This window comes from Oncorhynchus clarkii, unplaced genomic scaffold (assembly GCF_045791955.1).
Source record: "Oncorhynchus clarkii lewisi isolate Uvic-CL-2024 unplaced genomic scaffold, UVic_Ocla_1.0 unplaced_contig_5668_pilon_pilon, whole genome shotgun sequence".
In the NCBI taxonomy this organism is placed as follows: Eukaryota; Metazoa; Chordata; class Actinopteri; order Salmoniformes; family Salmonidae; genus Oncorhynchus; species Oncorhynchus clarkii.
The window spans coordinates 35,567-59,335 of NW_027257937.1; the positions used below are offsets into that span (position 1 = coordinate 35,567).

At 39.1% G+C, this 23,769-nt stretch overlaps 9 non-coding genes across 9 annotated transcripts; all 9 read right to left on the bottom strand.

Annotated features, from left to right (window-relative positions):
* Positions 1-436: 436 nt before the first annotated feature.
* On the bottom strand, positions 437-510 carry trnai-aau (transfer RNA isoleucine (anticodon AAU)). The gene has a single exon. It is a non-coding gene; the product is annotated as a tRNA-Ile (tRNA).
* A 1,915-nt stretch (positions 511-2,425) lies between these two features.
* On the bottom strand, positions 2,426-2,499 carry trnai-aau (transfer RNA isoleucine (anticodon AAU)). The gene has a single exon. It is a non-coding gene; the product is annotated as a tRNA-Ile (tRNA).
* A 1,634-nt stretch (positions 2,500-4,133) lies between these two features.
* Positions 4,134-4,207, bottom strand: trnai-aau (transfer RNA isoleucine (anticodon AAU)). The gene has a single exon. It is a non-coding gene; the product is annotated as a tRNA-Ile (tRNA).
* A 1,915-nt stretch (positions 4,208-6,122) lies between these two features.
* On the bottom strand, positions 6,123-6,196 carry trnai-aau (transfer RNA isoleucine (anticodon AAU)). Its single transcript has one exon. It is a non-coding gene; the product is annotated as a tRNA-Ile (tRNA).
* A 1,819-nt stretch (positions 6,197-8,015) lies between these two features.
* Positions 8,016-8,089, bottom strand: trnai-aau (transfer RNA isoleucine (anticodon AAU)). The gene has a single exon. It is a non-coding gene; the product is annotated as a tRNA-Ile (tRNA).
* Positions 8,090-11,828: 3,739 nt separating this feature from the next.
* On the bottom strand, positions 11,829-11,902 carry trnai-aau (transfer RNA isoleucine (anticodon AAU)). Its single transcript has one exon. It is a non-coding gene; the product is annotated as a tRNA-Ile (tRNA).
* A 3,729-nt stretch (positions 11,903-15,631) lies between these two features.
* Positions 15,632-15,705, bottom strand: trnai-aau (transfer RNA isoleucine (anticodon AAU)). Its single transcript has one exon. It is a non-coding gene; the product is annotated as a tRNA-Ile (tRNA).
* Positions 15,706-20,504: 4,799 nt separating this feature from the next.
* Positions 20,505-20,578, bottom strand: trnai-aau (transfer RNA isoleucine (anticodon AAU)). The gene has a single exon. It is a non-coding gene; the product is annotated as a tRNA-Ile (tRNA).
* A 1,915-nt stretch (positions 20,579-22,493) lies between these two features.
* Positions 22,494-22,567, bottom strand: trnai-aau (transfer RNA isoleucine (anticodon AAU)). The gene has a single exon. It is a non-coding gene; the product is annotated as a tRNA-Ile (tRNA).
* Positions 22,568-23,769: the final 1,202 nt, after the last annotated feature.

A 23,769-nucleotide genomic window follows, 5' to 3' on the forward strand; every position in this document is an offset into this window, starting at 1 on the left:
TGATTTAGGGTTAAGGTTAAAGTAAGGTTAAAAGAGAACAGGTTAGGGTTAGTGGTTATGGAAAATAGGATTTTGAATGGGATTGAATTGTGTGTTCCCACAAGGTTAGCTGTACAAGACTATGTGTGTGTGTGTGTGTGTGTGTGTGTGTGAATATTGAATGAATCAAATGATTGATGGACCCGTCTATCTGTTTCTTCACCATTCTGTCTCTCTGTCTCTTAGTCCATGAAGTCCCTGTCCTCCTTCCTTCCTTGGATGATAAAAGACGAATGAAAACTCCTACAATTAAAAAAAAAACTCCTACAATAAAATGTCACTCCACAATAACAATCGACAATTCATACTACTAATTTAAAACGCATATGGTAGAACCCAATCAATAGAGTTATAAGACACTGTAGACATTCATAGTAAAAATACAAATAAATCCTGCTGGCCAGTACGGGTATCGAACCCGCGACCTTCGCGTTATTAGCACGACGCTCTAACCAACTGAGCTAACCGGCCTGAGATAATGATCAATCTACGGAACGGGGATACACCCATATATGGGTCTGGAGGTGGTCGCTTATCTACAATGTCTACGTTCTACCATTAGAGGGCAGAGAACGTAAACAAATCCAGCTCAGTTCCAAGGACTCCCTTCTACACTGTCAATGATCAACACTATGGCTGTTGGGAACCCTGTACATTAGTGAGCGCTGTTGTGGCTCTGTACATTAGTGAGGGCTGTTGGGGCCCTGTACATTAGTGAGGGCTGTTGGGGCTCTGTACATTAGTGAGGGCTGTTGGAACCCTGTACATTAGTGAGGGCTGTTGGGGCCCTATTTCAACTCCAGATGACATAACCTAGCTAGCAGAGACAGCATGTTAACTATGAAAGTATCGATCCAGCAACAATGTCGAGGTCAAAAACGAAAGGAACTATATTAAACCAAGCTGACTTCGTAAGATAAGTCAACTCGGGCGGAAATAATGAACAGGCTGAACGTACATTTCTGTGACTATCTAGATAACTTTAGCTTGTCATTCCTGTTTACAGACTGTTAGTCCCCACGAGAGCAAATGCTATTTATATGTGGTTTAGGGTTAAAGTTAGAATTAGGTTTAGGAGCTAGGGTTAGGTTTAGGGTTAAGGTTAGGTTTTTGGTTTAGGGTTAAGGTTAAGGTTAAGGTTAGGTTTAGGGTTAAGGTTAGGTTTTTGGTTTAGGGTTAAGGTTAGGTTTTTGGTTTAGGGTTAAGGTTAGGTTTTTGGTTTAGGGTTTAGGGTTAAGGTTAGGTTTTTGGTTTAGGGTTAAGGTTAGGTTTTTGGTTTAGGGTTTAGGGTTAAGGTTAGGTTTTTGGTTTAGGGTTAAGGTTAGGTTTTTGGTTTAGGGTTAAGGTTAGGTTTTTGGTGTAGGGTTAAGTTTAGGTTTAGGGTTAAGGTTAGGTTCTTGGTTTAGGGTTAAGGTTAGGTTTTTGGTTTAGGGTTAAGGTTAGATTTTTGGTTTAGGGTTAAGGTTAGGTTTTTGGTTTAGGGTTAAGGTTAGGTTTTTGGTGTAGGGTTAAGGTGAGGTTTTTGGTTAGGGTTAAGGTTAGGTTTTTGGTTTAGGGTTTAGGGTTAAGGTTAGGTTTTTGGTTTAGGGTTAAGGTTAGGTTTTTGATTTAGGGTTTAGGGTTAAGGTTAGGTTTTTGGTTTAGGGTTAAGGTTAGGTTTTTGGTTTAGGGTTAAGGTTAGGTTTTTGGTTTAGGGTTAAGGTTAGGTTTTTGGTGTAGGGTTAAGGTTAGGTTTTTGGTTTAGGGTTAAGGTTAGGTTTTTGGTTTAGGGTTAAGGTTAGGTTTTTGGTGTAGGGTTAAGGTTAGGTTTTTGGTTTAGGGTTTAGGGTTAAGGTTAGGTTTTTGGTGTAGGGTTTAGGGTTAAGGTTAGGTTTTTGGCTTAGGGTTAAGGTTAGGTTTTTGTCTTAGGGTTAAGGTTAGGTTTTTGGGTTAGGGTTAAGGTTAGGTTTTTGATTTAGCGTTAAGGTTAAAGTAAGGTTAAAAGAGAACAGGTTAGGGTTAGTGGTTATGGAAAATAGGATTTTGAATGGGATTGAATTGTGTGTTCCCACAAGGTTAGCTGTACAAGACTATGTGTGTGTGTGTGTGTGTGTGTGTGTGTGAATATTGAATGAATCAAATGATTGATGGACCCGTCTATCTGTTTCTTCACCATTCTGTCTCTCTGTCTCTTAGTCCATGAAGTCCCTGTCCTCCTTCCTTCCTTGGATGATAAAAGACGAATGAAAACTCCTACAATTAAAAAAAAAACTCCTACAATAAAATGTCACTCCACAATAACAATCGACAATTCATACTACTAATTTAAAACGCATATGGTAGAACCCAATCAATAGAGTTATAAGACACTGTAGACATTCATAGTAAAAATACAAATAAATCCTGCTGGCCAGTACGGGTATCGAACCCGCGACCTTCGCGTTATTAGCACGACGCTCTAACCAACTGAGCTAACCGGCCTGAGATAATGATCAATCTACGGAACGGGGATACACCCATATATGGGTCTGGAGGTGGTCGCTTATCTACAATGTCTACGTTCTACCATTAGAGGGCAGAGAACGTAAACAAATCCAGCTCAGTTCCAAGGACTCCCTTCTACACTGTCAATGATCAACACTATGGCTGTTGGGAACCCTGTACATTAGTGAGCGCTGTTGTGGCTCTGTACATTAGTGAGGGCTGTTGGGGCCCTGTACATTAGTGAGGGCTGTTGGGGCTCTGTACATTAGTGAGGGCTGTTGGAACCCTGTACATTAGTGAGGGCTGTTGGGGCCCTATTTCAACTCCAGATGACATAACCTAGCTAGCAGAGACAGCATGTTAACTATGAAAGTATCGATCCAGCAACAATGTCGAGGTCAAAAACGAAAGGAACTATATTAAACCAAGCTGACTTCGTAAGATAAGTCAACTCGGGCGGAAATAATGAACAGGCTGAACGTACATTTCTGTGACTATCTAGATAACTTTAGCTTGTCATTCCTGTTTACAGACTGTTAGTCCCCACGAGAGCAAATGCTATTTATATGTGGTTTAGGGTTAAAGTTAGAATTAGGTTTAGGAGCTAGGGTTAGGTTTAGGGTTAAGGTTAGGTTTTTGGTTTAGGGTTAAGGTTAAGGTTAAGGTTAGGTTTAGGGTTAAGGTTAGGTTTTTGGTTTAGGGTTAAGGTTAGGTTTTTGGTTTAGGGTTAAGGTTAGGTTTTTGGTTTAGGGTTAAGGTTAGGTTTTTGGTGTAGGGTTAAGGTGAGGTTTTTGGTTTAGGTTTAAGGTGAGGTTTTTGGTTAGGGTTAAGGTTAGGTTTTTGGTTTAGGGTTTAGGGTTAAGGTTAGGTTTTTGGTTCAGGGTTAAGGTTAGGTTTTTGGTTTAGGGTTTAGGGTTAAGGTTAGGTTTTTGGTTTAGGGTTAAGGTTAGGTTTTTGGTTTAGGGTTAGGTTTTTGGTGTAGGGTTAAGGTTAGGTTTAGGGTTAAGGTTAGGTTTTTGGTTTAGGGTTAAGGTTAGGTTTTTGGTTTAGGGTTAAGGTTAGGTTTTTGGTTTAGGGTTAAGGTTAGGTTTTTGGTTTAGGGTTAAGGCTAGGTTTTTGGTGTAGGGTTAAGGTGAGGTTTTTGGTTTAGGTTTAAGGTGAGGTTTTTGGTTAGGGTTAAGGTTAGGTTTTTGATTTAGGGTTAAGGTTAAAGTAAGGTTAAAAGAGAACAGGTTAGGGTTAGTGGTTATGGAAAATAGGATTTTGAATGGGATTGAATTGTGTGTTCCCACAAGGTTAGCTGTACAAGACTATGTGTGTGTGTGTGTGTGTGTGTGTGTGTGTGTGAATATTGAATGAATCAAATGATTGATGGACCCGTCTATCTGTTTCTTCACCATTCTGTCTCTCTGTCTCTTAGTCCATGAAGTCCCTGTCCTCCTTCCTTCCTTGGATGATAAAAGACGAATGAAAACTCCTACAATTAAAAAAAAAACTCCTACAATAAAATGTCACTCCACAATAACAATCGACAATTCATACTACTAATTTAAAACGCATATGGTAGAACCCAATCAATAGAGTTATAAGACACTGTAGACATTCATAGTAAAAATACAAATAAATCCTGCTGGCCAGTACGGGTATCGAACCCGCGACCTTCGCGTTATTAGCACGACGCTCTAACCAACTGAGCTAACCGGCCTGAGATAATGATCAATCTACGGAACGGGGATACACCCATATATGGGTCTGGAGGTGGTCGCTTATCTACAATGTCTACGTTCTACCATTAGAGGGCAGAGAACGTAAACAAATCCAGCTCAGTTCCAAGGACTCCCTTCTACACTGTCAATGATCAACACTATGGCTGTTGGGAACCCTGTACATTAGTGAGCGCTGTTGTGGCTCTGTACATTAGTGAGGGCTGTTGGGGCCCTGTACATTAGTGAGGGCTGTTGGGGCTCTGTACATTAGTGAGGGCTGTTGGAACCCTGTACATTAGTGAGGGCTGTTGGGGCCCTATTTCAACTCCAGATGACATAACCTAGCTAGCAGAGACAGCATGTTAACTATGAAAGTATCGATCCAGCAACAATGTCGAGGTCAAAAACGAAAGGAACTATATTAAACCAAGCTGACTTCGTAAGATAAGTCAACTCGGGCGGAAATAATGAACAGGCTGAACGTACATTTCTGTGACTATCTAGATAACTTTAGCTTGTCATTCCTGTTTACAGACTGTTAGTCCCCACGAGAGCAAATGCTATTTATATGTGGTTTAGGGTTAAAGTTAGAATTAGGTTTAGGAGCTAGGGTTAGGTTTAGGGTTAAGGTTAGGTTTTTGGTTTAGGGTTAAGGTTAAGGTTAAGGTTAGGTTTAGGGTTAAGGTTAGGTTTTTGGTTTAGGGTTAAGGTTAGGTTTTTGGTTTAGGGTTAAGGTTAGGTTTTTGGTTTAGGGTTTAGGGTTAAGGTTAGGTTTTTGGTTTAGGGTTAAGGTTAGGTTTTTGGTTTAGGGTTTAGGGTTAAGGTTAGGTTTTTGGTTTAGGGTTAAGGTTAGGTTTTTGGTTTAGGGTTAAGGTTAGGTTTTTGGTGTAGGGTTAAGTTTAGGTTTAGGGTTAAGGTTAGGTTCTTGGTTTAGGGTTAAGGTTAGGTTTTTGGTTTAGGGTTAAGGTTAGATTTTTGGTTTAGGGTTAAGGTTAGGTTTTTGGTTTAGGGTTAAGGTTAGGTTTTTGGTGTAGGGTTAAGGTGAGGTTTTTGGTTAGGGTTAAGGTTAGGTTTTTGGTTTAGGGTTTAGGGTTAAGGTTAGGTTTTTGGTTTAGGGTTAAGGTTAGGTTTTTGATTTAGGGTTTAGGGTTAAGGTTAGGTTTTTGGTTTAGGGTTAAGGTTAGGTTTTTGGTTTAGGGTTAAGGTTAGGTTTTTGGTTTAGGGTTAAGGTTAGGTTTTTGGTGTAGGGTTAAGGTTAGGTTTTTGGTTTAGGGTTAAGGTTAGGTTTTTGGTTTAGGGTTAAGGTTAGGTTTTTGGTGTAGGGTTAAGGTTAGGTTTTTGGTTTAGGGTTTAGGGTTAAGGTTAGGTTTTTGGTGTAGGGTTTAGGGTTAAGGTTAGGTTTTTGGCTTAGGGTTAAGGTTAGGTTTTTGTCTTAGGGTTAAGGTTAGGTTTTTGGGTTAGGGTTAAGGTTAGGTTTTTGATTTAGCGTTAAGGTTAAAGTAAGGTTAAAAGAGAACAGGTTAGGGTTAGTGGTTATGGAAAATAGGATTTTGAATGGGATTGAATTGTGTGTTCCCACAAGGTTAGCTGTACAAGACTATGTGTGTGTGTGTGTGTGTGTGTGTGTGTGAATATTGAATGAATCAAATGATTGATGGACCCGTCTATCTGTTTCTTCACCATTCTGTCTCTCTGTCTCTTAGTCCATGAAGTCCCTGTCCTCCTTCCTTCCTTGGATGATAAAAGACGAATGAAAACTCCTACAATTAAAAAAAAAACTCCTACAATAAAATGTCACTCCACAATAACAATCGACAATTCATACTACTAATTTAAAACGCATATGGTAGAACCCAATCAATAGAGTTATAAGACACTGTAGACATTCATAGTAAAAATACAAATAAATCCTGCTGGCCAGTACGGGTATCGAACCCGCGACCTTCGCGTTATTAGCACGACGCTCTAACCAACTGAGCTAACCGGCCTGAGATAATGATCAATCTACGGAACGGGGATACACCCATATATGGGTCTGGAGGTGGTCGCTTATCTACAATGTCTACGTTCTACCATTAGAGGGCAGAGAACGTAAACAAATCCAGCTCAGTTCCAAGGACTCCCTTCTACACTGTCAATGATCAACACTATGGCTGTTGGGAACCCTGTACATTAGTGAGCGCTGTTGTGGCTCTGTACATTAGTGAGGGCTGTTGGGGCCCTGTACATTAGTGAGGGCTGTTGGGGCTCTGTACATTAGTGAGGGCTGTTGGAACCCTGTACATTAGTGAGGGCTGTTGGGGCCCTATTTCAACTCCAGATGACATAACCTAGCTAGCAGAGACAGCATGTTAACTATGAAAGTATCGATCCAGCAACAATGTCGAGGTCAAAAACGAAAGGAACTATATTAAACCAAGCTGACTTTGTAAGATAAGTCAACTCGGGCGGAAATAATGAACAGGCTGAACGTACATTTCTGTGACTATCTAGATAACTTTAGCTTGTCATTCCTGTTTACAGAGTGTTAGTCCCCACGAGAGCAAATGCTATTTATATGGGGTTTAGGGTTAAAGTTAGAATTAGGTTTAGGAGCTAGGGTTGGGTTTAGGGTTAAGGTTAGGTTTTTGGTTTAGGGTTAAGGTTAAGGTTAGGTTTAGGGTTAAGGTTAGGTTTTTGGTTTAGGGTTAAGGTTAGGTTTTTGGTTTAGGGTTAAGGTTAGGTTTTTGGTTTAGGGTTAAGGTTAGGTTTTTGGTTTAGGGTTTAGGGTTAAGGTTAGGTTTTTGGTTTAGGGTTAAGGTTAGGTTTTTGGTTTAGGGTTAAGGTTAGGTTTTTGGTGTAGGGTTAAGTTTAGGTTTAGGGTTAAGGTTTTTTGGTTTAGGGTTAAGGTTAGGTTTTTGGTTTAGGGTTAAGGAGGTTTTTGGTTTAGGGTTAAGGTTAGGTTTTTGGTTTAGGGTTTTGGTTTTTGGTTAGGGTTTAGGGTTAAGGTTAGGTTTTTGGTTTAGGGTTAAGGTTAGGTTTTTGGTTTAGGGTTTTAGGTTTTTGGTTTAGGGTTAAGGTTAGGTTTTTGGTTTAGGGTTTAGGGTTAAGGTTAGGTTTTTGGTTTAGGGGGTTAGGTTTTTGGTGTAGGGTTAAGGTTAGGTTTAGGGTTAAGGTTAGGTTTTTGGTTTAGGGTTAAGGTTAGGTTTTTGGTTTAGGGTTAAGGTTAGGTTTTTGGTTTAGGGTTAAGGTTAGGTTTTTGGTTTAGGGTTAAGGTTAGGTTTTTGGTGTAGGGTTAAGGTGAGGTTTTTGGTTTAGGTTTAAGGTGAGGTTTTTGGTTAGGGTTAAGGTTAGGTTTTTGGTTTAGGGTTAAGGTTAGGTTTTTGATTTAGGGTTAAGGTTAAAGTAAGGTTAAAAGAGAACAGGTTAGGGTTAGTGGTTATGGAAAATAGGATTTTGAATGGGATTGAATTGTGTGTTCCCACAAGGTTAGCTGTACAAGACTATGTGTGTGTGTGTGTGTGTGTGTGTGTGTGTGTGTGTGAATATTGAATGAATCAAATGATTGATGGACCCGTCTATCTGTTTCTTCACCATTCTGTCTCTCTGTCTCTTAGTCCATGAAGTCCCTGTCCTCCTTCCTTCCTTGGATGGTAAAAGACGAATGAAAACTCCTACAATTAAAAAAAAAACTCCTACAATAAAATGTCACTCCACAATAACAATCGACAATTCATACTACTAATTTAAAACGCATATGGTAGAACCCAATCAATAGAGTTATAAGACACTGTAGACATTCATAGTAAAAATACAAATAAATCCTGCTGGCCAGTACGGGTATCGAACCTGCGACCTTCACGTTATTAGCACGACGCTCTAACCAACTGAGCTAACCGGCCTGAGATAATGATCAATCTACGGAACGGGGATACACCCATATATGGGTCTGGAGGTGGTCGCTTATCTACAATGTCTACGTTCTACCATTAGAGGGCAGAGAAAGTAAACAAATCCAGCTCAGTTCCAAGGACTCCCTTCTACACTGTCAATGATCAACACTATGGCTGTTGGGAACCCTGTACATTAGTGAGCGCTGTTGTGGCTCTGTACATTAGTGAGGGCTGTTGGGGCTCTGTACATTAGTGAGGGCTGTTGGAACCCTGTACATTAGTGAGGGCTGTTGGGGCCCTATTTCAACTCCAGATGACATAACCTAGCTAGCAGAGACAGCATGTTAACTATGAAAGTATCGATCCAGCAACAATGTCGAGGTCAAAAACGAAAGGAACTATATTAAACCAAGCTGACTTCGTAAGATAAGTCAACTCGGGCGGAAATAATGAACAGGCTGAACGTACATTTCTGTGACTATCTAGATAACTTTAGCTTGTCATTCCTGTTTACAGAGTGTTAGTCCCCACGAGAGCAAATGCTATTTATATGGGGTTTAGGGTTAAAGTTAGAATTAGGTTTAGGAGCTGGGGTTAGGTTTAGGGTTAAGGTTAGGTTTTTGGTTTAGGGTTAAGGTTAAGGTTAAGGTTAGGTTTAGGGTTAAGGTTAGGTTTTTGGTTTAGGGTTAAGGTTAGGTTTTTGGTTTAGGGTTTAGGGTTAAGGTTAGGTTTTTGGTTTAGGGTTTAGGGTTAAGGTTAGGTTTTTGGTTTAGGGTTAAGGTTAGGTTTTTGGTTTAGGGTTTAGGGTTAAGGTTAGGTTTTTGGTTTAGGGTTAAGGTTAGGTTTTTGGTTTAGGGTTAAGGTTAGGTTTTTGGTGTAGGGTTAAGTTTAGGTTTAGGGTTAAGGTTAGGTTCTTGGTTTAGGGTTAAGGTTAGGTTTTTGGTTTAGGGTTAAGGTTAGGTTTTTGGTTTAGGGTTAAGGTTAGGTTTTTGGTGTAGGGTTAAGGTTAGGTTTTTGGTTTAGGGTTTTAGGTTTTTGGTGTAGGGTTTAGGGTTAAGGTTAGGTTTTTGGTTTAGGGTTAAGGTTAGGTTTTTGGTTTTTAGGTTAGGTTTAGGGTTAAGGTTAGGTTTTTGGTTTAGGGTTTAGGGTTAAGGTTAGGTTTTTGGTTTAGGGTTAAGGTTAGGTTTTTGGTTTAGGGTTTAGGGTTAAGGTTAGGTTTTTGGTTTAGGGTTAAGGTTAGGTTTTTGGTTTAGGGTTAAGGTTAGGTTTTTGGTGTAGGGTTAAGGTTAGGTTTAGGGTTAAGGTTAGGTTTTTGGTTTAGGGTTAAGGTTAGGTTTTTGGTTTAGGGTTAAGGTTAGGTTTTTGGTTTAGGGTTTAGGGTTAAGGTTAGGTTTTTGGTTTAGGGTTAAGGTTAGGTTTTTGGTTTAGGGTTAAGGTTAGGTTTTTGGTTTAGGGTTAAGGTTAGGTTTTTTTTGGTTTTTGGTGTAGGGTTAAGGTTAGGTTTTTGGTTTAGGGTTTAGGGTTAAGGTTAGGTTTTTGGTGTAGGGTTTAGGGTTAAGGTTAGGTTTTTGGCTTAGGGTTAAGGTTAGGTTTTTGGCTTAGGGTTAAGGTTAGGTTTTTGGGTTAGGGTTAAGGTTAGGTTTTTGGATAGGGTTAAGGTTAGGTTTTTGGTTTAGGGTTTAGGGTTAAGGTTAGGTTTTTGGTTTAGGGTTAAGGTTAGGTTTTTGGTTTAGGGTTTAGGGTTAAGGTTAGGTTTTTGGTTTAGGGTTAAGGTTAGGTTTTTGGTTTAGGGTTTAGGGTTAAGGTTAGGTTTTTGGTTTAGGGTTAAGGTTAGGTTTTTGGTTTAGGGTTAAGGTTAGGTTTTTGGTTTAGGGTTAAGGTTAGGTTTTTGGTTAGGGTTAAGGTTAGGTTTAGGGTTTTGGTTTTTTTAGGGTTAAGGTTAGGGATTTAGGGTTTTAGGTTTTTGGTTTAGGGTTAAGGTTAGGTTTTTGGTTTAGGGTTTAGGGTTAAGGTTAGGTTTTTGGTTTAGGGTTAAGGTTAGGTTTTTGGTTTAGGGTTTAGGGTTAAGGTTAGGTTTTTGGTTTAGGGTTAAGGTTAGGTTTTTGGTTTAGGGTTTAGGGTTAAGGTTAGGTTTTTGGTTTAGGGTTAAGGTTAGGTTTTTGGTTTAGGGTTAGGTTTTTGGTGTAGGGTTAAGGTTAGGTTTTTGGTGTAGGGTTAAGGTTAGGTTTAGGGTTAAGGTTAGGTTTTTGGTTTAGGGTTAAGGTTAGGTTTTTGGTTTAGGGTTAAGGTTAGGTTTTTGGTTTAGGGTTAAGGTTAGGTTTTTGGTTTAGGGTTAAGGTTAGGTTTTTGGTGTAGGGTTAAGGTTAGGTTTTTGGTTTAGGGTTAAGGTTAGGTTTTTGGTTTAGGGTTAAGGTTAGGTTTTTGGTGTAGGGTTAAGGTTAGGTTTTTGGTTTAGGGTTTAGGGTTAAGGTTAGGTTTTTGGTGTAGGGTTTAGGGTTAAGGTTAGGTTTTTGGCTTAGGGTTAAGGTTAGGTTTTTGGCTTAGGGTTAAGGTTAGGTTTTTGGGTTAGGGTTAAGGTTAGGTTTTTGGATTAGGGTTAAGGTTAGGTTTTTGGTTTAGGGTTTAGGGTTAAGGTTAGGTTTTTGGTTTAGGGTTAAGGTTAGGTTTTTGGTTTAGGGTTTAGGGTTAAGGTTAGGTTTTTGGTTTAGGGTTAAGGTTAGGTTTTTGGTTTAGGGTTTAGGGTTAAGGTTAGGTTTTTGGTTTAGGGTTAAGGTTAGGTTTTTGGTTTAGGGTTAAGGTTAGGTTATTGGTGTAGGGTTAAGGTTAGGTTTAGGGTTAAGGTTAGGTTTTTGGGTTAGGGTTAAGGTTAGGTTTTTGATTTAGGGTTTAGGGTTAAGGTTAGGTTTTTGGTTTAGGGTTAAGGTTAGGTTTTTGGTTTAGGGTTTAGGGTTAAGGTTAGGTTTTTGGTTTAGGGTTAAGGTTAGGTTTTTGGTTTAGGGTTTAGGGTTAAGGTTAGGTTTTTGGTTTAGGGTTAAGGTTAGGTTTTTGGTTTAGGGTTTAGGGTTAAGGTTAGGTTTTTGGTTTAGGGTTAAGGTTAGGTTTTTGGTTTAGGGTTAGGTTTTTGGTGTAGGGTTAAGGTTAGGTTTAGGGTTAAGGTTAGGTTTTTGGTTTAGGGTTAAGGTTAGGTTTTTGGTTTAGGGTTAAGGTTAGGTTTTTGGTTTAGGGTTAAGGTTAGGTTTTTGGTGTAGGGTTAAGGTGAGGTTTTTGGTTTAGGTTTAAGGTGAGGTTTTTGGTTAGGGTTAAGGTTAGGTTTTTGATTTAGGGTTAAGGTTAAAGTAAGGTTAAAAGAGAACAGGTTAGGGTTAGTGGTTATGGAAAATAGGATTTTGAATGGGATTGAATTGTGTGTTCCCACAAGGTTAGCTGTACAAGACTATGTGTGTGTGTGTGTGTGTGTGTGTGTGAATATTGAATGAATCAAATGATTGATGGACCCGTCTATCTGTTTCTTCACCATTCTGTCTCTCTGTCTCTTAGTCCATGAAGTCCCTGTCCTCCTTCCTTCCTTGGATGATAAAAGACGAATGAAAACTCCTACAATTAAAAAAAAAACTCCTACAATAAAATGTCACTCCACAATAACAATCGACAATTCATACTACTAATTTAAAACGCATATGGTAGAACCCAATCAATAGAATTATAAGACACTGTAGACATTCATAGTAAAAATACAAATAAATCCTGCTGGCCAGTACGGGTATCGAACCCGCGACCTTCGCGTTATTAGCACGACGCTCTAACCAACTGAGCTAACCGGCCTGAGATAATGATCAATCTACGGAACGGGGATACACCCATATATGGGTCTGGAGGTGGTCGCTTATCTACAATGTCTACGTTCTACCATTAGAGGGCAGAGAACGTAAACAAATCCAGCTCAGTTCCAAGGACTCCCTTCTACACTGTCAATGATCAACACTATGGCTGTTGGGAACCCTGTACATTAGTGAGCGCTGTTGTGGCTCTGTACATTAGTGAGGGCTGTTGGGGCCCTATTTCAACTCCAGATGACATAACCTAGCTAGCAGAGACAGCATGTTAACTATGAAAGTATCGATCCAGCAACAATGTCGAGGTCAAAAACGAAAGGAACTATATTAAACCAAGCTGACTTCGTAAGATAAGTCAACTCGGGCGGAAATAATGAACAGGCTGAACGTACATTTCTGTGACTATCTAGATAACTTTAGCTTGTCATTCCTGTTTACAGAGTGTTAGTCCCCACGAGAGCAAATGCTATTTATATGGGGTTTAGGGTTAAAGTTAGAATTAGGTTTAGGAGCTAGGGTTAAGGTTAGGTTTTTGGTTTAGGGTTAAGGTTAAGGTTAAGGTTAGGTTTAGGGTTAAGGTTAGGTTTTTGGTTTAGGGTTAAGGTTAGGTTTTTGGTTTAGGGTTTAGGGTTAAGGTTAGGTTTTTGGTTTAGGGTTTAGGGTTAAGGTTAGGTTTTTGGTTTAGGGTTAAGGTTAGGTTTTTGGTTTAGGGTTTAGGGTTAAGGTTAGGTTTTTGGTTTAGGGTTAAGGTTAGGTTTTTGGTTTAGGGTTAAGGTTAAGTTTTTGGTGTAGGGTTAAGTTTAGGTTTAGGGTTAAGGTTAGGTTCTTGGTTTAGGGTTAAGGTTAGGTTTTTGGTTTAGGGTTAAGGTTAGGTTTTTGGTTTAGGGTTAAGGTTAGGTTTTTGGTTTAGGGTTAAGGTTAGGTTTTTGGTGTAGGGTTTAGGGTTAAGGTTAGGTTTTTGGTTTAGGGTTAAGGTTAGGTTTTTGGTTTAGGGTTAAGGTTAGGTTTTTGGTGTAGGGTTAAGGTTAGGTTTTTGGTTTAGGGTTTAGGGTTAAGGTTAGGTTTTTGGTTTAGGGTTAAGGTTAGGTTTTTGGTTTAGGGTTTAGGGTTAAGGTTAGGTTTTTGGTTTAGGGTTAAGGTTAGGTTTTTGGTTTAGGGTTAAGGTTAGGTTTTTGGTTTAGGGTTAAGGTTAGGTTTTTGGTTTAGGGTTAAGGTTAGGTTTTTGGTTTTTAAGGTTGGTTTTTGGTTTAGGGTTAAGGTTAGGTTTTTGGGTTTAGGGTTAAGGTTAGGTTTTTGGTTTAGGGTTAAGGTTAGGTTTTTGGTTTAGGGTTAAGGTTAGGTTTTTGGTTAGGGTTAAGGTTAGGTTTTTGGTTTAGGGTTAAGGTTAGGTTTTTGGTTTAGGGTTAAGGTTAGGTTTTTGGTTAGGGTTAAGGTTAGGTTTTTGGTTTAGGGTTTAGGGTTAAGGTTAGGTTTTTGGTGTAGGGTTTAGGGTTAAGGTTAGGTTTTTGGCTTAGGGTTAAGGTTAGGTTTTTGGCTTAGGGTTAAGGTTAGGTTTTTGGGTTAGGGTTAAGGTTAGGTTTTTGGATTAGGGTTAAGGTTAGGTTTTTGGTTTAGGGTTTAGGGTTAAGGTTAGGTTTTTGGTTTAGGGTTAAGGTTAGGTTTTTGGTTTAGGGTTTAGGGTTAAGGTTAGGTTTTTGGTTTAGGGTTAAGGTTAGGTTTTTGGTTTAGGGTTTAGGGTTAAGGTTAGGTTTTTGGTTTAGGGTTAAGGTTAGGTTTTTGGTTTAGGGTTAAGGTTAGGTTTTTGGTGTAGGGTTAAGGTTAGGTTTAGGGTTAAGGTTAGGTTTTTGGGTTAGGGTTAAGGTTAGGTTTTTGATTTAGGGTTAAGGTTAGGTTTTTGGTTTAGGGTTAAGGTTAGGTTTTTGGTTTAGGGTTTAGGGTTAAGGTTAGGTTTTTGGTTTAGGGTTAAGGTTAGGTTTTTGGTTTAGGGTTTAGGGTTAAGGTTAGGTTTTTGGTTTAGGGTTAAGGTTAGGTTTTTGGTTTAGGGTTTAGGGTTAAGGTTAGGTTTTTGGTTTAGGGTTAAGGTTAGGTTTTTGGTTTAGGGTTAGGTTTTTTGTAGGGTTGGTTAGGTTTAGGGTTAAGGTTAGGTTTTTGGTTTAGGGTTAGGTTTTTGGTGTAGGGTTAAGGTTAGGTTTAGGGTTAAGGTTAGGTTTTTGGTTTAGGGTTAAGGTTAGGTTTTTGGTTTAGGGTTAAGGTTAGGTTTTTGGTTTAGGGTTAAGGTTAGGTTTTTGGTTTAGGGTTAAGGTTAGGTTTTTGGTTTAGGGTTAAGGTTAGGTTTTTGGTTTAGGGTTAAGGTTAGGTTTTTGGTTTAGGGTTAAGGTTAAGGTTAGGTTTTTGGTGTAGGGTAAAGGTTAGGTTTTTGGTTTAGGGTTTAGGGTTAAGGTTAGGTTTTTGGTGTAGGGTTTAGGGTTAAGGTTAGGTTTTTGGCTTAGGGTTAAGGTTAGGTTTTTGGCTTAGGGTTAAGGTTAGGTTTTTGGGTTTGGGTTAAGGTTAGGTTTTTGGATTAGGGTTAAGGTTAGGTTTTTGGTTTAGGGTTTAGGGTTAAGGTTAGGTTTTTGGTTTAGGGTTAAGGTTAGGTTTTTGGTTTAGGGTTTAGGGTTAAGGTTAGGTTTTTGGTTTAGGGTTAAGGTTAGGTTTTTGGTTTAGGGTTTAGGGTTAAGGTTAGGTTTTTGGTTTAGGGTTAAGGTTAGGTTTTTGGTTTAGGGTTAAGGTTAGGTTATTGGTGTAGGGTTAAGGTTAGGTTTAGGGTTAAGGTTAGGTTTTTGGGTTAGGGTTAAGGTTAGGTTTTTGATTTAGGGTTTAGGGTTAAGGTTAGGTTTTTGGTTTAGGGTTAAGGTTAGGTTTTTGGTTTAGGGTTTAGGGTTAAGGTTAGGTTTTTGGTTTAGGGTTAAGGTTAGGTTTTTGGTTTAGGGTTTAGGGTTAAGGTTAGGTTTTTGGTTTAGGGTTAAGGTTAGGTTTTTGGTTTAGGGTTTAGGGTTAAGGTTAGGTTTTTGGTTTAGGGTTAAGGTTAGGTTTTTGGTTTAGGGTTAGGTTTTTGGTGTAGGGTTAAGGTTAGGTTTAGGGTTAAGGTTAGGTTTTTGGTTTAGGGTTAAGGTTAGGTTTTTGGTTTAGGGTTAAGGTTAGGTTTTTGGTTTAGGGTTAAGGTTAGGTTTTTGGTGTAGGGTTAAGGTGAGGTTTTTGGTTTAGGTTTAAGGTGAGGTTTTTGGTTAGGGTTAAGGTTAGGTTTTTGATTTAGGGTTAAGGTTAAAGTAAGGTTAAAAGAGAACAGGTTAGGGTTAGTGGTTATGGAAAATAGGATTTTGAATGGGATTGAATTGTGTGTTCCCACAAGGTTAGCTGTACAAGACTATGTGTGTGTGTGTGTGTGTGTGTGTGTGAATATTGAATGAATCAAATGATTGATGGACCCGTCTATCTGTTTCTTCACCATTCTGTCTCTCTGTCTCTTAGTCCATGAAGTCCCTGTCCTCCTTCCTTCCTTGGATGATAAAAGACGAATGAAAACTCCTACAATTAAAAAAAAAACTCCTACAATAAAATGTCACTCCACAATAACAATCGACAATTCATACTACTAATTTAAAACGCATATGGTAGAACCCAATCAATAGAGTTATAAGACACTGTAGACATTCATAGTAAAAATACAAATAAATCCTGCTGGCCAGTACGGGTATCGAACCCGCGACCTTCGCGTTATTAGCACGACGCTCTAACCAACTGAGCTAACCGGCCTGAGATAATGATCAATCTACGGAACGGGGATACACCCATATATGGGTCTGGAGGTGGTCGCTTATCTACAATGTCTACGTTCTACCATTAGAGGGCAGAGAACGTAAACAAATCCAGCTCAGTTCCAAGGACTCCCTTCTACACTGTCAATGATCAACACTATGGCTGTTGGGAACCCTGTACATTAGTGAGCGCTGTTGTGGCTCTGTACATTAGTGAGGGCTGTTGGGGCCCTGTACATTAGTGAGGGCTGTTGGGGCTCTGTACATTAGTGAGGGCTGTTGGAACCCTGTACATTAGTGAGGGCTGTTGGGGCCCTATTTCAACTCCAGATGACATAACCTAGCTAGCAGAGACAGCATGTTAACTATGAAAGTATCGATCCAGCAACAATGTCGAGGTCAAAAACGAAAGGAACTATATTAAACCAAGCTGACTTCGTAAGATAAGTCAACTCGGGCGGAAATAATGAACAGGCTGAACGTACATTTCTGTGACTATCTAGATAACTTTAGCTTGTCATTCCTGTTTACAGACTGTTAGTCCCCACGAGAGCAAATGCTATTTATATGTGGTTTAGGGTTAAAGTTAGAATTAGGTTTAGGAGCTAGGGTTAGGTTTAGGGTTAAGGTTAGGTTTTTGGTTTAGGGTTAAGGTTAAGGTTAAGGTTAGGTTTAGGGTTAAGGTTAGGTTTTTGGTTTAGGGTTAAGGTTAGGTTTTTGGTTTAGGGTTAAGGTTAGGTTTTTGGTTTAGGGTTTAGGGTTAAGGTTAGGTTTTTGGTTTAGGGTTAAGGTTAGGTTTTTGGTTTAGGGTTTAGGGTTAAGGTTAGGTTTTTGGTTTAGGGTTAAGGTTAGGTTTTTGGTTTAGGGTTAAGGTTAGGTTTTTGGTGTAGGGTTAAGTTTAGGTTTAGGGTTAAGGTTAGGTTCTTGGTTTAGGGTTAAGGTTAGGTTTTTGGTTTAGGGTTAAGGTTAGATTTTTGGTTTAGGGTTAAGGTTAGGTTTTTGGTTTAGGGTTAAGGTTAGGTTTTTGGTGTAGGGTTAAGGTGAGGTTTTTGGTTAGGGTTAAGGTTAGGTTTTTGGTTTAGGGTTTAGGGTTAAGGTTAGGTTTTTGGTTTAGGGTTAAGGTTAGGTTTTTGGTTTAGGGTTTAGGGTTAAGGTTTGGTTTTTGGTTTAGGGTTAAGGTTAGGTTTTTGGTTTAGGGTTAAGGTTAGGTTTTTGGTTTAGGGTTAAGGTTAGGTTTTTGGTGTAGGGTTAAGGTTAGGTTTTTGGTTTAGGGTTAAGGTTAGGTTTTTGGTTTAGGGTTAAGGTGAGGTTTTTGGTTTAGGGTTTAGGGTTAAGGTTAGGTTTTTGGTGTAGGGTTTAGGGTTAAGGTTAGGTTTTTGGTTTAGGGTTAAGGTTAGGTTTTTGGTTTAGGGTTAAGGTTAGGTTTTTGGGTTAGGGTTAAGGTTAGGTTTTTGGTTTAGGGTTAAGGTTAGGTTTTTGGTGTAGGGTTAAGGTGAGGTTTTTGGTTTAGGTTTAAGGTGAGGTTTTTGGTTAGGGTTAAGGTTAGGTTTTTGGTTTAGGGTTTAGGGTTAAGGTTAGGTTTTTGGTTTAGGGTTAAGGTTAGGTCTTTGGTTCAGGGTTTTGGGTTAAGGTTAGGTTTTTGGTTTAGGGTTAAGGTTAGGTTTTTGGTTTAGGGTTAAGGTTAGGTTTTTGGTTTAGGGTTTAGGGTTAAGGTTAGGTTTTTGGTTTAGGGTTAAGGTTAGGTTTTTGGTTTAGGGTTTAGGGTTAAGGTTAGGTTTTTGGTTTAGGGTTAAGGTTAGGTTTTTGGTTTAGGGTTAGGTTTTTGGTATAGGGTTAAGGTTAGGTTTAGGGTTAAGGTTAGGTTTTTGGTTTAGGGTTAAGGTTAGGTTTTTGGTTTAGGGTTAAGGTTAGGTTTTTGGTTTAGGGTTAAGGTTAGGTTTTTGGTTTAGGGTTAAGGTTACGTTTTTGGTGTAGGGTTAAGGTGAGGTTTTTGGTTTAGGTTTAAGGTGAGGTTTTTGGTTAGGGTTAAGGTTAGGTTTTTGGTTTAGGGTTTAGGGTTAAGGTTAGGTTTTTGGTTTAGGGTTAAGGTTAGGTTTTTGGTTTAGGGTTTAGGGTTAAGGTTAGGTTTTTGGTTTAGGGTTAAGGTTAGGTTTTTGGTTTAGGGTTAGGTTTTTGGTGTAGGGTTAAGGTGAGGTTTTTGGTTTAGGTTTAAGGTGAGGTTTTTGGTTAGGGTTAAGGTTAGGTTTTTGGTTTAGGGTTTAGGGTTAAGGTTAGGTTTTTGGTTTAGGGTTAAGGTTAGGTCTTTGGTTCAGGGTTTTGGGTTAAGGTTAGGTTTTTGGTTTAGGGTTAAGGTTAGGTTTTTGGTTTAGGGTTAAGGTTAGGTTTTTGGTTTAGGGTTTAGGGTTAAGGTTAGGTTTTTGGTTTAGGGTTAAGGTTAGGTTTTTGGTTTAGGGTTAAGGGTTAAGGTTAGGTTTTTGGTTTAGGGTTAAGGTTAGGTTTTTGGTTTAGGGTTAGGTTTTTGGTGTAGGGTTAAGGTTAGGTTTAGGGTTAAGGTTAGGTTTTTGGTTTAGGGTTAAGGTTAGGTTTTTGGTTTAGGGTTAAGGTTAGGTTTTTGGTTTAGGGTTAAGGTTAGGTTTTTGGTTTAGGGTTAAGGTTAGGTTTTTGGTGTAGGGTTAAGGTGAGGTTTTTGGTTTAGGTTTAAGGTGAGGTTTTTGGTTAGGGTTAAGGTTAGGTTTTTGGTTTAGGGTTTAGGGTTAAGGTTAGGTTTTTGGTTTAGGGTTAAGGTTAGGTTTTTGGTTTAGGGTTTAGGGTTAAGGTTAGGTTTTTGGTTTAGGGTTAAGGTTAGGTTTTTGGTTTAGGGTTAGGTTTTTGGTGTAGGGTTAAGGTTAGGTTTAGGGTTAAGATTAGGTTTTTGGTTTAGGGTTAAGGTTAGGTTTTTGGTTTAGGGTTAAGGTTAGGTTTTTGGTTTAGGGTTAAGGTTAGGTTTTTGGTTTAGGGTTAAGGTTAGGTTTTTGGTGTAGGGTTAAGGTTAGGTTTTTGGTTTAGGGTTAAGGTTAGGTTTTTGGTTTAGGGTTAAGGTTAGGTTTTTGGTGTAGGGGTAAGGTTAGGTTTAGGGTTAGGGTTAAGGTTAGGTTTTTGGTTTAGGGTTTAGGGTTAAGGTTAGGTTTTTGGTTTAGGGTTAAGGTTAGGTTTTTGGTTTAGGGTTTAGGGTTAAGGTTAGGTTTTTGGTTTAGGGTTAAGGTTAGGTTTTTGGTTTAGGGTTAAGGTTAGGTTTTTGGTGTAGGGTTAAGGTTAGGTTTAGGGTTAAGGTTAGGTTTTTGGTTTAGGGTTAAGGTTAGGTTTTTGGTTTAGGGTTAAGGTTAGGTTTTTGGTTTAGGGTTAAGGTTAGGTTTTTGGTTTAGGGTTAAGGTTAGGTTTTTGGTGTAGGGTTAAGGTTAGGTTTTTGGTTTAGGGTTAAGGTTAGGTTTTTGGTTTAGGGTTAAGGTTAGGTTTTTGGTGTAGGGTTAAGGTTAGGTTTTTGGTTTATGGTTTAGGGTTAAGGTTAGGTTTTTGGTATAGGGTTTAGGGTTAAGGTTAGGTTTTTGGCTTAGGGTTAAGGTTAGGTTTTTGGTTTAGGGTTAAGGTTAGGTTTTTGGTTTAGGGTTAAGGTTAGGTTTTTGGTTTAGGGTTAAGGTTAGGTTTTTGGTTTAGGGTTTAGGGTTAAGGTTAGGTTTTTGGTTTAGGGTTAAGATTAGGTTTTTGGTTTAGGGTTTAGGGTTAAGGTTAGGTTTTTGGTTTAGGGTTAAGGTTAGGTTTTTGGTTTAGGGTTAGGTTTTTGGTTTTTGGTGTAGGGTTAAGGTTAGGTTTAGGGTTAAGGTTAGGTTTTTGGTTTAGGGTTAAGGTTAGGTTTTTGGTTTAGGGTTAAGGTTAGGTTTTTGGTTTAGGGTTAAGGTTAGGTTTTTGGTTTAGGGTTAAGGTTAGGTTTTTGGTTTAGGGTTAAGGTTAGGTTTTTGGTGTAGGGTTAAGGTGAGGTTTTTGGTTTAGGTTTAAGGTGAGGTTTTTGGTTAGGGTTAAGGTTAGGTTTTTGGTTTAGGGTTTAGGGTTAAGGTTAGGTTTTTGGTTCAGGGTTAAGGTTAGGTTTTTGGTTTAGGGTTAGGTTTTTGGTGTAGGGTTAAGGTTAGGTTTAGGGTTAAGGTTAGGTTTTTGGTTTAGGGTTAAGGTTAGGTTTTTGGTTTAGGGTTAAGGTTAGGTTTTTGGTTTAGGGTTAAGGTTAGGTTTTTGGTTTAGGGTTAAGGCTAGGTTTTTGGTGTAGGGTTAAGGTGAGGTTTTTGGTTTAGGTTTAAGGTGAGGTTTTTGGTTAGGGTTAAGGTTAGGTTTTTGATTTAGGGTTAAGGTTAAAGTAAGGTTAAAAGAGAACAGGTTAGGGTTAGTGGTTATGGAAAATAGGATTTTGAATGGGATTGAATTGTGTGTTCCCACAAGGTTAGCTGTACAAGACTATGTGTGTGTGTGTGTGTGTGTGTGTGTGTGTGTGAATATTGAATGAATCAAATGATTGATGGACCCGTCTATCTGTTTCTTCACCATTCTGTCTCTCTGTCTCTTAGTCCATGAAGTCCCTGTCCTCCTTCCTTCCTTGGATGATAAAAGACGAATGAAAACTCCTACAATTAAAAAAAAAACTCCTACAATAAAATGTCACTCCACAATAACAATCGACAATTCATACTACTAATTTAAAACGCATATGGTAGAACCCAATCAATAGAGTTATAAGACACTGTAGACATTCATAGTAAAAATACAAATAAATCCTGCTGGCCAGTACGGGTATCGAACCCGCGACCTTCGCGTTATTAGCACGACGCTCTAACCAACTGAGCTAACCGGCCTGAGATAATGATCAATCTACGGAACGGGGATACACCCATATATGGGTCTGGAGGTGGTCGCTTATCTACAATGTCTACGTTCTACCATTAGAGGGCAGAGAACGTAAACAAATCCAGCTCAGTTCCAAGGACTCCCTTCTACACTGTCAATGATCAACACTATGGCTGTTGGGAACCCTGTACATTAGTGAGCGCTGTTGTGGCTCTGTACATTAGTGAGGGCTGTTGGGGCCCTGTACATTAGTGAGGGCTGTTGGGGCTCTGTACATTAGTGAGGGCTGTTGGAACCCTGTACATTAGTGAGGGCTGTTGGGGCCCTATTTCAACTCCAGATGACATAACCTAGCTAGCAGAGACAGCATGTTAACTATGAAAGTATCGATCCAGCAACAATGTCGAGGTCAAAAACGAAAGGAACTATATTAAACCAAGCTGACTTCGTAAGATAAGTCAACTCGGGCGGAAATAATGAACAGGCTGAACGTACATTTCTGTGACTATCTAGATAACTTTAGCTTGTCATTCCTGTTTACAGACTGTTAGTCCCCACGAGAGCAAATGCTATTTATATGTGGTTTAGGGTTAAAGTTAGAATTAGGTTTAGGAGCTAGGGTTAGGTTTAGGGTTAAGGTTAGGTTTTTGGTTTAGGGTTAAGGTTAAGGTTAAGGTTAGGTTTAGGGTTAAGGTTAGGTTTTTGGTTTAGGGTTAAGGTTAGGTTTTTGGTTTAGGGTTAAGGTTAGGTTTTTGGTTTAGGGTTTAGGGTTAAGGTTAGGTTTTTGGTTTAGGGTTAAGGTTAGGTTTTTGGTTTAGGGTTTAGGGTTAAGGTTAGGTTTTTGGTTTAGGGTTAAGGTTAGGTTTTTGGTTTAGGGTTAAGGTTAGGTTTTTGGTGTAGGGTTAAGTTTAGGTTTAGGGTTAAGGTTAGGTTCTTGGTTTAGGGTTAAGGTTAGGTTTTTGGTTTAGGGTTAAGGTTAGATTTTTGGTTTAGGGTTAAGGTTAGGTTTTTGGTTTAGGGTTAAGGTTAGGTTTTTGGTGTAGGGTTAAGGTGAGGTTTTTGGTTAGGGTTAAGGTTAGGTTTTTGGTTTAGGGTTTAGGGTTAAGGTTAGGTTTTTGGTTTAGGGTTAAGGTTAGGTTTTTGATTTAGGGTTTAGGGTTAAGGTTAGGTTTTTGGTTTAGGGTTAAGGTTAGGTTTTTGGTTTAGGGTTAAGGTTAGGTTTTTGGTTTAGGGTTAAGGTTAGGTTTTTGGTGTAGGGTTAAGGTTAGGTTTTTGGTTTAGGGTTAAGGTTAGGTTTTTGGTTTAGGGTTAAGGTTAGGTTTTTGGTGTAGGGTTAAGGTTAGGTTTTTGGTTTAGGGTTTAGGGTTAAGGTTAGGTTTTTGGTGTAGGGTTTAGGGTTAAGGTTAGGTTTTTGGCTTAGGGTTAAGGTTAGGTTTTTGTCTTAGGGTTAAGGTTAGGTTTTTGGGTTAGGGTTAAGGTTAGGTTTTTGATTTAGCGTTAAGGTTAAAGTAAGGTTAAAAGAGAACAGGTTAGGGTTAGTGGTTATGGAAAATAGGATTTTGAATGGGATTGAATTGTGTGTTCCCACAAGGTTAGCTGTACAAGACTATGTGTGTGTGTGTGTGTGTGTGTGTGTGTGAATATTGAATGAATCAAATGATTGATGGACCCGTCTATCTGTTTCTTCACCATTCTGTCTCTCTGTCTCTTAGTCCATGAAGTCCCTGTCCTCCTTCCTTCCTTGGATGATAAAAGACGAATGAAAACTCCTACAATTAAAAAAAAAACTCCTACAATAAAATGTCACTCCACAATAACAATCGACAATTCATACTACTAATTTAAAACGCATATGGTAGAACCCAATCAATAGAGTTATAAGACACTGTAGACATTCATAGTAAAAATACAAATAAATCCTGCTGGCCAGTACGGGTATCGAACCCGCGACCTTCGCGTTATTAGCACGACGCTCTAACCAACTGAGCTAACCGGCCTGAGATAATGCTCAATCTACGGAACGGGGATACACCCATATATGGGTCTGGAGGTGGTCGCTTATCTACAATGTCTACGTTCTACCATTAGAGGGCAGAGAACGTAAACAAATCCAGCTCAGTTCCAAGGACTCCCTTCTACACTGTCAATGATCAACACTATGGCTGTTGGGAACCCTGTACATTAGTGAGCGCTGTTGTGGCTCTGTACATTAGTGAGGGCTGTTGGGGCCCTGTACATTAGTGAGGGCTGTTGGGGCTCTGTACATTAGTGAGGGCTGTTGGAACCCTGTACATTAGTGAGGGCTGTTGGGGCCCTATTTCAACTCCAGATGACATAACCTAGCTAGCAGAGACAGCATGTTAACTATGAAAGTATCGATCCAGCAACAATGTCGAGGTCAAAAACGAAAGGAACTATATTAAACCAAGCTGACTTCGTAAGATAAGTCAACTCGGGCGGAAATAATGAACAGGCTGAACGTACATTTCTGTGACTATCTAGATAACTTTAGCTTGTCATTCCTGTTTACAGACTGTTAGTCCCCACGAGAGCAAATGCTATTTATATGTGGTTTAGGGTTAAAGTTAGAATTAGGTTTAGGAGCTAGGGTTAGGTTTAGGGTTAAGGTTAGGTTTTTGGTTTAGGGTTAAGGTTAAGGTTAAGGTTAGGTTTAGGGTTAAGGTTAGGTTTTTGGTTTAGGGTTAAGGTTAGGTTTTTGGTTTAGGGTTAAGGTTAGGTTTTTGGTTTAGGGTTTAGGGTTAAGGTTAGGTTTTTGGTTTAGGGTTAAGGTTAGGTTTTTGGTTTAGGGTTTAGGGTTAAGGTTAGGTTTTTGGTTTAGGGTTAAGGTTAGGTTTTTGGTTTAGGGTTAAGGTTAGGTTTTTGGTGTAGGGTTAAGTTTAGGTTTAGGGTTAAGGTTAGGTTCTTGGTTTAGGGTTAAGGTTAGGTTTTTGGTTTAGGGTTAAGGTTAGATTTTTGGTTTAGGGTTAAGGTTAGGTTTTTGGTTTAGGGTTAAGGTTAGGTTTTTGGTGTAGGGTTAAGGTGAGGTTTTTGGTTAGGGTTAAGGTTAGGTTTTTGGTTTAGGGTTTAGGGTTAAGGTTAGGTTTTTGGTTTAGGGTTAAGGTTAGGTTTTTGATTTAGGGTTTAGGGTTAAGGTTAGGTTTTTGGTTTAGGGTTAAGGTTAGGTTTTTGGTTTAGGGTT